The following is a 16,110-nucleotide window of genomic DNA, read 5'->3' on the forward strand; positions in this document are numbered from 1 at the left end:
CAAAACACTTAGCAAGTAGCGATGCATTTCGGAGTGTATTCATTCACCCAGATCGCACGGTAATGCAGAGGGAACAGCAGAAGAAGCTCCTGCAGGGTTTGAAGCAGAAGAGGGAGGAGTCAAGGAGGAACGAGGACGGGTGTACAGGGATTATATTCAGAGAGGGGTGGGGGGTTAGTGGAAGCAAGTGTGCCGACACATAGCCAGGAGGCAGCAGCGTACCCTAAACCCGCTCTACCCCTCACCCGGGAGGTGGCACCAGCTCCGCCTATCAGCCGAGAGGAGGCCAGCGCCATGTAAACAATGGTATTTCTAACCACACCCTGAAAAATACAGTATACTTAGCAAATGCTGCAGCTTCCGAGAATGGAGGGGGCCAGAATTACCTGCTTATCCCCATGCTTTTGTCCCAGCCTCCTCACAAGGCTCACATCCTGAGGGGTTGATGGCATCTTCAGAACCTCTATACAAATATTCATAAACTGCATCTAATCGTGTGTTATCCTACTCGCAGTTCCCTCCTCCTGGCTCTCAGGGACTCCAAAAACTATTACATTGTTCCTATGCTGGAAACGTTCCCGTTTGTTCCTCCTCTCCCCTAACAGAAGGTCCGCTAATTTTCATTTCTTCCACACACTTCTTCAGAGTCCCTAGCTGCTGTAGAACCTGTTCTGATCCTGCATTACTCTCCGCCACCTCCCGTGGTTCTGCAACCATCTCCATTCTATCGGCTACTTCCTCAGTCTTAGCAAGGATCTCTTTCCCAACTTGTTCTAATTTGGCAACCAGCAAGGCTCCAGCTTCATCTATTTTCGTCCCTAGTGAACTCGTTCCCCTATGGCTTGCAATCGCCTCTTTCACCTTGACAATGCAGTCAGGGCAATACCAACAACAGCCTTCATGCTTTACAGCAGCCTGCATCGTCCTAAACGTTGCAATGGTCAGGTCTGTATCATGAATATCCGTCATCCCCCCGCAGTAATCACATATCATATCCCTCATGGATGGTGCTGTTGTGTGTGTGGGGTGGGGGCAGACTGTGTATAGATCTACACCTATTAAAAAAAAAAGAAGAAATAAAAAACAGTACTTAGTTGCCCTCTGCTGGTTTTAACCTCCCCAGTTGACTTTAGAGTTGTCTTCTTATTTCTTCTCTTCTTTTTTTCAGTTCACTTCGGCGAATTTTCGATATCTATGTGACATCTCTATGTACACTGCATTTTGCTATGAATAACGGATTTTATACGCCCACTCAGTCCTTTAGAAACACAGGAAAAAGAAAACTTTCTTTGGGGCGGTAATAGAACGCCTTTTAGAATAGCCAAACTTGCTGATTTTTATTTTTTTTTATTTTAACTATTATTTCCTTATACTTTCTTTTCCCTTTCTCATCAACGACTATATCTCTTTGTGCTATCACTGTGTACACTGTATCTCCCAGTGAATGGTGTATTGTAGGCACAGTTTCATTCCTTGAGGAAGCATACAACAAAATAAAGTTAAAAGTCATTGCTTGCCAGTTTGTATTCACTTTAAGTTATTTACAACTTCTTCTGCGGTCACTGATGACACTATGAACTGATTTAACTAAAAGCACAGTACTACACTCCCTGGTTGGCCACAACTCCGTAAAAAAAAAATATATAGTTTTGTCATATGGCAATGATTTTGTGGTTGTAGGCTTCCTGACCTGGGCTGTACCTCCAACTCGGTGGAGATTGAGTTTTCAAAAATATAACCCCGTCTAGCATTAAAAATCCTATATCGATTTACACTTTCACATCACTAAGACGATCTTGATATTTTCATGAAATCACTGTCCAATTTTTGCCTCTCAACAATGAAGGCCCGAATACCGAACACGCTTTGTTATAGAGACGCAATACGACCCTACCCGCAACGACCCTATGTTGTAGCGTATCAAACCAAAGGAGCTTAAGAGCCTTAATAGACAATGCAGCGATGCTCAACCTTAGCCACCTCCTTATCATGGCGGACTTTAACTATGGCGACATCGACTGGAGAAATGAGTTCACGCCAAATGACTTAAATAACCCTATTACTCTTTTTGTAGAAACTCTGAGAGACAATTTTCTGTTCCAACATGTTAAAGATCAGACTCATTACAGAGGGGAGTAAACACCCAAGCCACGAAGAGGGTATGATTGCCAAACTACAACATCTGACCCCAGTTGGCACCCGCCACCTTGTAATTTAACTGTTACTTAGTTCACAACAAAACCAGGCCAAGATGCAATTATTACAGAGAAATTACGAAGGGATGAGGGAAGAGATGAGGGATATCCACTAGCCTGACTCACTAAGGCATAATAACGCTAATACTATACTGAATATAATAGTTAGTAAAGTGAACCATTTGATCAAGAAATGTATACCCAAGACCAAACCAACTGTCTCTAGGAATACAAGGAGAGCCCTCCACATGGACCATGCGGCGGCCAACAAAGTTAGAGGAAAACCCCAAAATTCAAGACGTGGGTTAGGTAAAAAGATAAGCAGGACAAGAGGAAGTACGCAAGAGCCAGGAACCAAGCAAAGGTAGAGTGGAGAAGGGAAAAAAAGGAGTTCTAGAAGCTGGTTGCAAGCATGGTCAAGTCAAACCCAAAAGCGTTTTACCGCTTTGCGAAATCGAAATTAAAAATGCTAAGAGCATCAGCCCTGAGGCTTGAAGATGGTAGTTACGTAGCTTCTGACCAGGACAAAGCTGAAGCATTAAACAGTTTCTTTTCCTAGGTGTTCACAAGAGAGGATACGATTAATCTTCCTGCATTTCAGGGTAGACAGTTCGACACAGCACTGACCCACATTATGTTCACAGAAGAGGTTATAAGAAATAAACTGTCAAAGTTAAACGTCTATAAGAGTCCCGGCCCTGACATGATGCATCCCACAGTGTTAAAAGAGTTGCGCAAAGAGCTTGCTGAGCCCCTGAAAATCCCGTTCTGTAAATCCAAAGATGAGCAAAAGGTCCCCAGTGATTGGAAAGTGGCTTATGTGAGTCCCATCTTCAAGAAGGGCGATCGTCACTTCACTAATAACTATAGACCGGTGAGCCTGACCAGCATAATATGTAAAGTATTTGAGAGCATTATAAGCGATGCCATGATGGAACATCTACTACGAATCAACTTCGTAAAGGATTGCGAACACGGTTTTACGCCGTGACACTCCTGCTTAACACAATTTCTCAAGGTACTGGATATTTGGACCCAAATTCTGGAACAGGGTGGTAATTTTAACAATATATACCAAGATTTTGCCAAGGCTTTCGACTGTGTACCCCATGAAAGGTTGAATATTAAACTGGAAGGGTACAGGATTCGGGGAAATGTCCTAGCGTGGATCGGAGACTTTCTGCATGACCGCAAGCAGTGTGTGGTTATTATTGGCACGAAATCATCATAAGAACCTGTTACAAGCGGGTTACCACAGGACAGTGTATTGGGCTCGCTGTTGTTTGTTTGCCTTATAAATGACATGCCTGCCGCTGTACATTCCTCCATATAAATGTTTGCAGATGACGCCAAGTTATTTAGGGAAATTAAGAACCAAGCAGACTGTGAAGAGCTGCAGAAGGATCTCTGTGAGCCTCAAGAATGGTCGCAGAAATGGCTGCTAAGATTCAATGTCACGAAGTGTTAGAGGCTGCACGTGGGACGTACCAACGGTAAGGAGGCGAATCATATGTCCCAATGGGACGAAGAAATTGCTTTAATTGAGACTGAAAGTGAAATGGATCTAGGTGTGTATGTTGACAACGAGCTGAAGTACTCGGGCCATTGCGAGAAGAAGGTGAATCAGGCAACTAAATTATTAGGTCTATAAGAAGGTCGTTCAGATATCTAGACTTAACAATCTTCATGGGTGAGATGCTTCCCTGTCTGGAGTTCTGTTACCCCGTCTGGTCCCCGAGATATGCTAGGAACTGTCAGTTGATTGAAAATGTCCAAAGGAGGGCCATCAGACTGGTGCCTGCACTACGGCACCTCAGCTACCCTGAGAGATTAGAGCACCTGAAATTTCCTAGCTTATACTACAGACGGGCAAGGGGGGACCTAATTGAGGTGTATAAACATCTCAAAAGGGACTACTCAATCGAGTGCCCTTACCTGGAGCTGGCGGACACTCGCCCCACAAGGGGTCGCAGCTCAAGGTTGAAGATGCCGCAATCCCAGAAAACTGTTAAGGGTAACTTTTTCGGGATTGAGAGTTGTGAACTCTTGGAACAATCTGTCAAAAAGTGTTGCGACGGCGGCGAGTGTGTGCTCTTTCAAGACCAGACTTGACAAGCATTGGAACAGGATCAGAAACATTCTCACTTTTACTTTTACTTTACTTTTATCCTCTTCACCACTGATCGGCTCGTTAGCAGCTTGGGCGATCGGTCACGTCTCTGTAATGTACTGTTGGCAAGTACTGGGCATGCACCGGCTTCTGAATGTATCTAAACCTGCTCCAGTGTTGGTCAATTCCGGTCTTGAAACAGCTCACACTAGGTGCCGTCACAACACTCTGGCAGAGTGTTCCAAGAGTTCACAACTCTCACTCCGAAAAAGTTACCCCTCACACGAGCCAGTGCATGCCTAGTAATTGCCAACAGTGCGCAACAGAGGCTTGACCGATCGCTCAAGCGGCTAAGGAGCAGATTAGTGGTGAAGAGGATGAAAGTAAGTAAGAGAGAGAGGGGGGCGATGCTGCTTGTCCCGAGTCTGTCTTGTATGGGACGTGTTAATATGTTAATTTCCCCTAACGAAATACTATACAGTAAGTTAGCTGGGAACATAAGAAAATAAGACTGGACGAACTGCAACGGGTCTATTGGCCCATACTGGGCAATCCCATTTACACCCAGCCCCTATTGCTCATACATCCATCCAACCTATGCTTGAAGCTATTCAGCGTATTCAAGTTATTGATGATGTTTGGTAACTTGTTCCACTCGTCAACTACTCTATTTTCAAACCAATGTTTACCTATCACGTGCCTAAATCTAAATTTGTCTAATTTAAAACTATTTTTACGAGTTCGTTCCTGGTTGGATAGTTTGAGCACCTTTGTAATGTCCCCTTTGTTTAGCCCTGACTTCCATTTATACACCTCTATCATATCGCCCTCCACTCTACGTCTCTCAAGGGAGTGAAAATTAAGATGCTTTAACCTGTCTCTGAGCTCAAGGTTCCTAATTCCCGGGATTAGTCTTGTCATTCTCCTCTGAATTCTTTCCAAGGATTCTATATCCATTCTGTAATATGGTGAGCAGAATTGAACTGAGTAATCCAAGTGAGGTCTCACAAGCGCAAGATATAGTTTTAGGATGACCTCGCTAGTCTTGTAACTAATACGCCTTTGTATGAACCCAAGTACTTTAAAATCCTTGTTTAGAGCAAATACACATTGTTTACTTGGCTTAAGATTCCTACTTATCATTATTTCTAACTTTATCTCGCAGTCGGATTTCTCAATAACATCGTTGTTCATCTGGTATCTGGTTTCCTTGTTTACATCTCCTATACTGAGTACTTTACATTTGTCCACATTGAATTTCATCTGCCATTTTTCAAACCATTCGAAAAATTTGTTTAGATCATCTTGCAGTTCTGCAGAGTCCTCGTCAGATTTAATTACACGCCCTATTTTAGTATCATCAGCAAATTTACTTATGTTGCTGTCTACGCCGATATCTATGTCGTTTATATATATAATAAACAATAATGGTCCAAGTACTGAGCCTTGGGGAACTCCACTAGTGACATTGCTCCAATCGGATTTAGTGCCGTTAATGCTCGCTCGCTGTTTCCTGTCCTGTAACCACGCCCTAATCCATTTTAGAATATCTCCTTTAATGCCATGAGCCTCCACTTTTCCTATTAATCTTTCGTGGGGGATTCTATCCCCCATAATTGTGCCCCTCGTCCACTGATTCGTTTTTAAGGACATGTTAAACAACTTTGCTAAGGCCATACTAAGCTCTCCCTTACATTCTTTTAATACTCTGGCAAATATCGTTACTAGTCACTTCTATCTCGCTTAATTTATTTTCTTCACTCTCTCTGTATAGAGTTGGTGCCTCGGGTATCATGTTTAAATTTTCGGTGGTGAAAGCTGTTGAAAAATATTTATTCAGATTATTGCTCATTTCTCCGTCGTTATCAGTTAGCTCGCCGGTAACTGACTGTATTGGTCTAATCTTTTCTCGTGTTTTAGTTTGATACATTTGATAGAATCCCTTGGGGTTTGACTTCGCCTCCCTTGCTACCTTCATTTCATTATTCCTCTTTGGTTTTCTTATCTTAGTCGTAACCCTACCGGCCAACACCTTATATTAATCTCAGAGGTAAACTTCACCACGATTTATTCTCCTACCTACAGCCTTCCTTTGTCCAATAGTATTCTTTAAATAAGTATTTATCCATTTAGGGTCATTGTTCTTTGATCTGAGTTTTTTGTATGGTATGTTCTACCTTTGTGCATTAAGTAACTTTAAGTAACTCATTATTTAAATTGTTGTGGAACTCTTCAACCTCAGATCTCGTGATCAGGCCATCCTCAACCGCCAGATCTCCAGGTAAGGTGAGGTCGCACCTCTGTGGGTATATTGTGTGAGGTCACTTCATGTGAGGTCATGTAATTTAACCCAAGTGTGATACCCCTTCTCTCAGCTGCCTCTTCAAACTATCAAAGTTTGCCCTTTTGAAATCTGGGACTTTAGTGGAATTTTCCTTGCGGCTGCCCTGAAATTCTAATTGGAGTCTTATTTCTTTGTGATTGTTGTTAGCAAGTTCGTTCCCTACCTCGACATTACTAATGCAGGAGAGTGAGCGCCACCCGCCCCCCACCCCGCTAGAACCAGGTAGAAAATACATGACAAGAAGCACGACAGTTTACTGTTCATCGTATGATAACATGGCGGGAATGGTAGCAGTCCTGACGTCAATGAGTAAAGAGAAGGAGTGACGGTATCACGTCACTCACGTGTGGCAGCGTGTAGTTCAGACGTTTGAGATTTGAAACTCGAACACCTTTAGCACCATGCCTCGAGCTGTACAGACTTGGTGAGTAAAATACTAACAGCAACCTTTACAGGGAAAATGCTATAAACACTAATAATGTAAGAAAAATCCTGACATTATAAAACAAACATTACAGTATGTAAAACAGCCGTGTAGTGAAAATTGTTTTTATGATAAAGGAAAAACACAAACTCCAAAGGAGTTTCGGTGATGCTTACCGAAGTATCAGAAATAGAGTAACTCAAGCAGTTAGAAATGCCAGACGTAACTATTATACAAATAAGCTCCAGTCAGCATCAGGCGACAGTAAGAAAACCTGGAATGTCATAAATTCTATTCAGAACAGGAACACTTAACCTTCGGCCCCCCACTCAGCTTTTATGATAAACGATTCAGTTATAACGGAACCCTCCCTCATTGCCAACCACTTCAATGAATATTTTATTAATGTTGGCAAAAATCTTGCAGAGAGCATCCCTGATCACCATGAGGAATTTAGAGCCTTCCTGCAAAAGAGACAGCAAAATGAACTATTCTTATCCCCTGTCACAGCAGATGAATTACTGGCCATCATAAAAATGTCCAAAGATGCAGCAGCAGGCGAAGACAATATACCAATGAGCATCATTAAAAAAGTGGCCCACTTATTACTACCTGTTCTCCTCCACATTTGTAACTCCTCCTTCACTAGTGGTGTCTTTCCTGATAAACTGAAAATTGCGAAAGTCTACCCGGCATATAAAAAATCGGGGACAAAGGTCTCTTCAAGAATTACCGCCCCATATCAGTCCTCCCAGCCTTGAGTAAGATACAGAGAATCTAGCATGTAGTACACTAAATTCCTTCTGCAATGCCAATAACATCTTTACAGACTCCCAGTTTGGATTTAGAGCAAGAACGTCGACTGAGAGTGCTCTGCTATCCTTTATTAATGATATCTTAAATTCCTTTGATGACAGTCAGTTCACAGTCGGTATATTCTTGGACCTCTCTAAAGCCTTGGATACTCTCGACCATACCATCCTCCCTTCAAAGCTTGAACATTACGGCGTTAGGGGCCTGTCCCACAATTGGTTTACCTCATATCTGTCCAACAGGATGCAGTAGATCTGCTATAATAACCACCAATCTGACTCCTCGCCAATCTTGTATGGAGTCCCCCAAGGTTCCATTCTCGGTCCAGTACTGTTTCTGTTGTACATAAACGACATAGTCCACGCCATCTTACTCATAAAATACAACATTTTTGCAGACGATAGTTATCTCTATGCCAACAACTCAGACCTCCATTCCTTGATGAGAACTATGAACGCTGAACTAACTTAAGTCGGGACCTGGGTAATACGTAATAAACTGACCTTAAACCTTGAGAAAACCCACTACACGATCTTTCACAGAAGAAAAAACTTACCTCCAGACTTGAACCGTACCTTGGAAATATAGTCCTCAAACGCGAACAAAATACTAAATTCCTCGTAGTTATTGTTGATGAGAAACTTAACTGGAGAAACCACATACAAGCCATTCACAATAAAACCAATAAACAGTGCGGTATCATGTATCACACTCGACAGTCACTCACTCTCACAGCAATGAAAGAAATCTATCATGATCTTGTTTACCAACAACTGATACACTGTCACACACTATGGGGGGCCTCTGGCTCATCAAAAACACAATCTCTGGTTACTGCACAAAAGAGAGTTGTACGGAAAATGACCTTCTTGAAAAAACAGATCACACAAACGAAAAATTTGTTATATTGAATTTTTTTAAATTCTAGGATATTAACACTTACTGCTGTGCCCTCTTTGTTTACAAATCTATTAATCACTTGCTTGACAAGAATTATTAGCAGTTCCGGAATAATCAGAGATACAACTTAAGGCATCCAGAGCTACTAAGACCACCCTCCATGCGCTTCTCTCAGTCCTAGACCTCCATAAAATATCATGGTGTGAAGGTGTGGAACAACTTACCTCCACACATCCGAGCAAAGACTACGCTCCCTTCCTTTAAGTCATCTGTAAAAAAATATCTATTGTCGAAGTATTAATACTTCTTGTAACACTTACTATATTTACAGTACCTGCTTTTATTGTACCATCAGAACCGTTTTATTGGAAATTATTATGTAAATAAATAAGTAATTACCATTTCAATAAACACAATTGCCAACTAGACATAATCCTGACAGCTCTCTCCTCTTGTTCAACATTATTACTGCACAACCCAGGTTGTACTGCTCCCCCATTATACTTATTTTTTTAAATTCCACTGTAATTTATATGTATATATATATATATATATATATATATATATATATATATATATATATATATATATATATATATATATATATATATATATATATATATATATATATATATATATATGTATATGTATGTATATGTGTGTGTGTGTATATGTATATGTATGTATAAATAAATAAATAAATAAATAAATAAATAAATAAATAAAATAAAAAATTAAATAAATAAAAAATAAAAATAATAAAATAAATAAATATTGAAGTGATAACCGTGGTAACATTATGAGATGTACTTATTACCACCATGCTATTGTACTATTCTAGATGATACTAAATGTTACATAATACTTCCTTGAGATAAATGTATAGTATATATCAGGTGCCTCAAAGAGAGCTCAGGTTCTCAACTGGCTCAGCCATGTTAATATTGTTATTATTATCCACTCTGCATCTGCATTTTTCTGGCTAAATAAAATGTTTCAATTCAAAAATTCAATTCGGAGGGGAATTGTTACGACCGGTAAAATAGTTTTTCTTCTATTTATTCATTGTGATGTGATAGAATATGTATTTTATTTTTGGCGCTAATATATTTTTAAGGTGGACAAATCTTTTAAAGTGGGGGAAAGTATAGGGTTAATGAAATTATATCCCAAAAAAAGCCTTGAAAACCTGACCTAACTTTCCTAACCAAGGAAGTGTCCTAAGGTTAATATTCGTCAATTGGCTGTCTGCAGGTTTCTAATTTTAAATATTTCAGACGCAAAGATTAGAAAAAAATTAAACATGACTTGTATCATTTCGGTAAAAATAGTGTCGTACAATACGCAATGTTTTTTTTTTCGAGAATAAGTTTATTTGGTGTTTTACTCAAATCTGACCTTTCTTTTGCAAATTGCAGGTCTTGGCAAAAAAATAACATTTAATTTTTAACAAACCGGTAATTTGCACAAGAATGGAGGTCAGATTCGAGTAAAGTACAAAAACACACACACACACACACAAACTAGTCTCATACCAAAGGAACCAACCTAACCTAACATATAAGGAGGAGGAGGAGTGACTCAAAGTGAGGAGTAAACATTACGAGAACCTGCAGACAGCCAATGGACGAATATTAACCTTAAAATTGACTAAACCATCGGAAAAACACATTGCCTAACTCGAGAGCCATGGTGTCCGAAACTGCAGTTATATTATAATTTCTTGTTGTGAGATTTTGAGATGGAGTACCATCGTACGATATGTTTTCCCATGTGTTGAGGTGTGAGCTTGTCTGTGGCAGCGCCTGGTTGCCAGTCACCATCTGACGCTGTAAGATTAAAGTCTGCAAAGAACGTGGTCTATTATTCAAACCTCTCTCATAGCACAGTGAGTAGGATGCCGGGGCCCGACACGCCATAACAGCCCTGACGAGAACGCCAACATAGCCCCTACACGTCCACGACTCTCGATGCCCTCGAGGGGACGCCAGGGCATCTCTACACCGGCAGGGAACACCACGCGCGCCCAGCAGCAGACCATGAGTGCATTGATGGCTCAGATGGCATTGTAATGGCCCCTGTCTCATCAACAGAAGTATTATATAAATGGGTTATTTACATCTGATTTATATTCAGATTTATCCCCTGTAAGTTTCCACTAACTATGAGGAGGACATGAACTGATCACGTGAACGGTAGCTTCCCCAAAAGGGAGAAGCCCATTTGACCATAGGTAAGCAATTATCTAAATGCGCACCATTGGACGCCCTTAGTCAGTCTCACTCACAAACTAATATTGAACGGACGTTGATTCACGTCTAGTTACATAGACGCCGTCCCTTTCTCACCACACTCATAAATAGTGGAACTTACGGTTGATCTACTCTCAGGAATTATACAAATAATACTTTTTGATAAAAAAAGAAACTTCAATTGGGTTTCATTACTAAAGCCCAATATAATATATGTGTACCAACCTGGTTAACGTGGAACTAACCAGCCGGTTCAGCGTCTCTAGCTACTGGCGGCCACGGTCATGCTCCTATGCCGTCATGAAGCCCTCAGCAGCGGTCGCTCCAGAGAAGTGTGAGGCAGAAATGCCAGCAGCGGCATTTAGGACATGGAGGCGGTCCATGGAGTCGTAGGTGCTGTTGAACTGATGGTCACAACTGGTGGCCACACTCCACATTCGCCTGAACTGCGTCCCTGCACTCCAAAGGGTGATTGACTCGAGATATCCCAGCGGTCAGTAGGAGCAGCTCTCGCCCAAGGAAGCCCTGGACGCCATCAGTGGAGTGGTTCTTCAATCGTCAAACCAAGCTGTGAAATGGAACGAGTTTTTCAACAGCAAAGAAGGTGAAGAGGAGGCAGTGGAGTGTGAATTTAAATGTCCCACCTGTGATAACGACCTCTCTGAGTACATGCTATTATGTAAAGTTATGGTGGGCCTGAGTAACCCAGTGTTGAAAAGGGAAATTTTCCAGGGGTACTAGAGTTATAAGAGTGTTAAAGTGCTTAGAAACAAGTGTACGTTATTCGAGGCAGCAGTGAGAGATGCTGGTGTATTGTGTCATACGTCTGGCCAGGCAGTGGCGGGAACAGACACGGAGGCAGCGGCGGTTGGTGATGACGTCACGGGTGAGTCGAGGTAGCTGCCGCCCGACCTGGACAACCCCAGTCGCGCACACTGTGGGAATTGCGGCATGACACATGCTTCCGGCAAAAGCAACTGCCCTGCAAGTGGGGCCACATGTCGCAGTTGCTCTTAGGTTGGTCACTTCAAAAGGTGTTGTAGGAGTAAGACAGCCCTAAGTGCTTCTGTGGATGTGTCAGGTGCTGTCACACTGACAACAGCCCAGCTATCCCGCCACCCCAGGTTACAAGTGTTCGTGACGCAGGCTGGGAGCAATTCCCCCGCCACCCCTGTGCTCGCTGTGGCTGACACGGGTGCTATGGCGTGTGTGGCAGGGCCATCCCTGCTCATGGACATCGGTTTGTGTCTGGGGCAACTTCGGGCCCGTAATGGCCTAAGGGACGTGGCGAACAAACAGCTCAAGTGTCTGGGGTCCGCCCCCTGCCACCTCAGTGTGAGCGAGGGGTCCACCGTCCAGGAGGTCTACTTCGTGTAGAGCGCCAAGGCCCTCTACCTGTCATTGGAGGCCTGCAAGTGCCTCAACTAGGTGCCTGTCGACTTCCCGCTCCATAGGCGTGCTGTGGCCTCCATGGGCGATGGAGGGGGCCAGCACACTTCTGACGACCTACCTCCGAACCCTGGACCTGAGAGCAGTCGTGTCCCTCCTAGGCCAGTTGAGATACCCTTGCCTCCTTTGCAGGAGAATGTGGCCAGGTTGGAGGCATAGCTGCTCACGCACTTTTCATCCACCGCATTCAACACCAGCAGGTCCCCACTACCAGTCATGACTGCTGCCCCTCACCGAATCCACCTGACGCTCGGCACGACCCCCTACGCCTGGCACACACCTGCTCCCGTTCCGAAACACTGGGAAGCGGAAGTGAAGACCCAGTTAGAGGAGGACGTAAGGAGAGGCGTCATCCAGCCAGTGCCTGCTGGTGAGGCTACAGAGTGGTGCGCCAAGATGGTCGTGGTGGCCAAGAAAAACGGTTAGTCCAGGAACACTGTAGACTTCCAACGCCTCAATGCAAGCTGTCTGAGGGAGACGCACCACACACCTGCACCATTTGACATGGTGTCCAGGGTGCCAGTGCACTCGTTCAAAACCGTCACCGACGCCTTCTGGGGATTTCATCAGGTGGAGTTGGAGGAGGAGAGTAGACGCCTGACCACATTCATCACGCCGTGGGGCCGTTTTCGATACTGCAGGACGCCCATGGGACATTGTTCAGCGTCAGATGCCTACACCAAGAGGTTTGATGACGCTATTCAGGATGTGCCCCGCAAGTACAAGTGCATGGATGATGCTCTCCTCTATGACTCCAGTGTGAAGGGGGCGTTCTGACACACCTACGATTTTCTGGAGACCTGCACTCGCACAGGTATCACACTGAAACCAGAAAAGTTCTTGTTCTGCAGGAGAGAAGCAGAGTTTGTGGGTTTCCTCCTGGGGTGGGACTTCTACCAGCCCACTGCCCAACGTCTGTCAGCCATCAAGGACTTCCCCATGCCTGATTAGCTATCAATCACTGACAGCAGGTCCTAGCACAGCCTGGTTAACCAGTTGGCTCCCTTCCTTACCACTGCACCTATGATGGAGCCCTTCCGTGAGCTCCTCAAGAAGCCAGTGGGCAAGCGGGTGCATTGGGACGACCAGCTGCAGCTCAAGTTTCGCCAGGCCCAGGACACCATCTGTCAGTTGGCCAGGGACGGCTTGGTGTACTATGACAACTCCAGGCCTAAGGCAGCTGTCACGGATACGAGCAGGGAGGGCATCGGCTTCGTCGTCCTGCAACAATACTGTGCCTGTGCCTCTCCAGACACGCCCTTCTGCTGCAGGGGAGGGTGGCGGTTGGCTCTGTGCGGTAGCCGACATCTGAGCACGGCCGAGGCCGGCTATGCTGCAGTAGAAGGGGAGGCCCTGGTTAATAATAATAATAATAATAATAATAATAATTAACGGTTTATTGAAAGAGCTTGGCAGCCAGAAGGCTGAAAATATACAGTTACATATTTGGGGAATGGGTTACGAATTACAAATAATATACAAGTGACATAAGTGACACAAATAAGACATATAGTAACTTAGATGGGGATCAGCTCAAAATACAGTTCATTTCAACATAGTGACAGTGTAGGGAGCAGTGTTTACTGGGAGTGAATACACTGATTTATTACATGTTATTGATAATTTTTACAATGGTTGGGACTGGGCTGTTCTTATAGCGATCAGTTCGTGCACGTATGGGCTGGATGCGGTTGTGGTGTCGAACAGCAATTCTCGGACAGGGGATCTCAGGTGGTAGTAGGGGCCGGTGTCGGGGATGGTGTAGAAGCTTCTTACCAAATTTGCAGATGAGGCCGTGGTGATGGTCAGTGAGAGTCGAAAGGGTCAGTGTGTTGAGCGCTTCTTGATATGTGGAGTAGGAAGGGGAGAGAATAATCTTGCATGCCCTCTTTTGCACTTTTTCTAGGTGTTTACGTTGTGTGGCATTTAGGGAGGAAGACCAGGTGGGGGAGGCATAGGTGAGCTTGGGAAGTATGAATGTTGTGTATACACTGAGGAGCTCGTGTGCGGGAACTCCGAGGGACTTGAGTCGGCGGAGGAGGTGGAGACGGAAACTGGAGGATTTGACAACTTCACTGACGTGTGGTTTCCAATTTAGTTTGTTGTCTATGGTGACGCCGAGGAGCTTCGTGGAATCTACAACCTGGAGTGTGTTCGGACCTAGGGTAATGGAAGGAGGTGGGACAATGTCGGAGGAGAGGTTGATGTGCATAACCATTGTCTTGGTATGGTTGATGGTGACATGGTTGTTGGTGGCCCAGTTTTGGAGACTGTTCAATAAATCCTGAAGGGCGGTATAGTTGGGAGCGGAATTGTTGACGCTGATCTCAATGGTGGAGTCGTCGACATATTTCCAGCGAGCAGGGGTTTCTCTTAGGGCATCATTGATGAGCATAAGGAAGCAGAGTGGTCCCATCTTGGTGCCTTGGGGGACGCCACAGGTGAGTATGGTGCCTGCGCAAGGCCAGGCTGTTCCTCCTTGGCTGCCCGAACCTCATTCTGGTGACGGACCACCACCCCTTAGATGGCTTCCTAGGGGACAGAGCCCTCACGGATGTGGCGAATCCGCGCCTGTTCAGGCTCAAGGAGAAGACCCTGTAGTTTCGGTTCACGGTCAAGTACTTGCCAGGGAAGCGGAACTGTGCAGCTGACACCCTGTCCCACTTTCCCTCCCTCAGGGCGGTGCTCGACGCGGAGGACATGGACCAAGAGGAGGACCTGTGCGTTGCAGTGTGTGCAGCACTGGATCAGGATGGGTGCATCACTATGGACGAAGACACCGTGTGCAAAGCGGCTGCGGACGACCCGACACAGGAGGTGGCCTGTCTGCACCCGTACTTCTCGGTGAGGGACAGGTTGGCTGTGGTCAGAGGTTTGGTCACCTACACCTTTGACCAGAGCTGCCATTAATCTGCACGTGGGGCGCCAGGGCCTCGACTCCATGCTCAGGCGGGCCCGGCAGTCTGTCTATTGGCCTGGCATGGAGGGTGGCCTCCAGAGTCGTTGGTCTTGACCCCAGCGCCAGACTATCCCTTTCAACAAGTGGTGGCCGATTTGTTCCACCTGCAGGGCCACACGTACCTAGTATATGCTGACCGACTCACAGGTTGGCTGGAGATCGCCCACTTCCCCAACAAGGCCACCTCTGGAAAGATAATCACCCATCTGCGGGGTTACTCAACGAGGTGGGGGGCACCTGAGCAGATCTCCACGGATGGAGGTACCAGCCTTGCCAGCCTTGAGATGTCAGATTTCCTCAAGTCATGGGGGGTCGAGGTGCGCCTCTCGTCGGCCCACTTCCCCCAGTCCAATGGCAGGGCAGAGGCTGGGGTCAAGGCCGCCAAGAGGCTCCTCAGGGATAACACTGGGCCCGGGGGTAGCCTGGACTGCAATAGGACATCCCAGGCCCTCCTCCAGTATCTGAACACGCCTCTGCAGGGGGTGAACAAGTCGCCTGCCCAACTTGCCACCGGCCGCCAGCTCCGTGACGTCGTTCCCGTGGCCAGACAGCACTATAAGGTGGACCAGCCCTGGTGGTGGGCACTTCGTATGGGGGAGGTGCGCTTGTCCGAAACCCAAGACGGGATCCTTCTGTCGCGGGGGGAGGTGTTCCGCCAGCTGGC

Source organism: Homarus americanus, unplaced genomic scaffold (genome assembly GCF_018991925.1).
Source record: "Homarus americanus isolate GMGI-L3 unplaced genomic scaffold, GMGI_Hamer_2.0 scaffold7626, whole genome shotgun sequence".
NCBI classification, from domain to species: Eukaryota; Metazoa; Arthropoda; class Malacostraca; order Decapoda; family Nephropidae; genus Homarus; species Homarus americanus.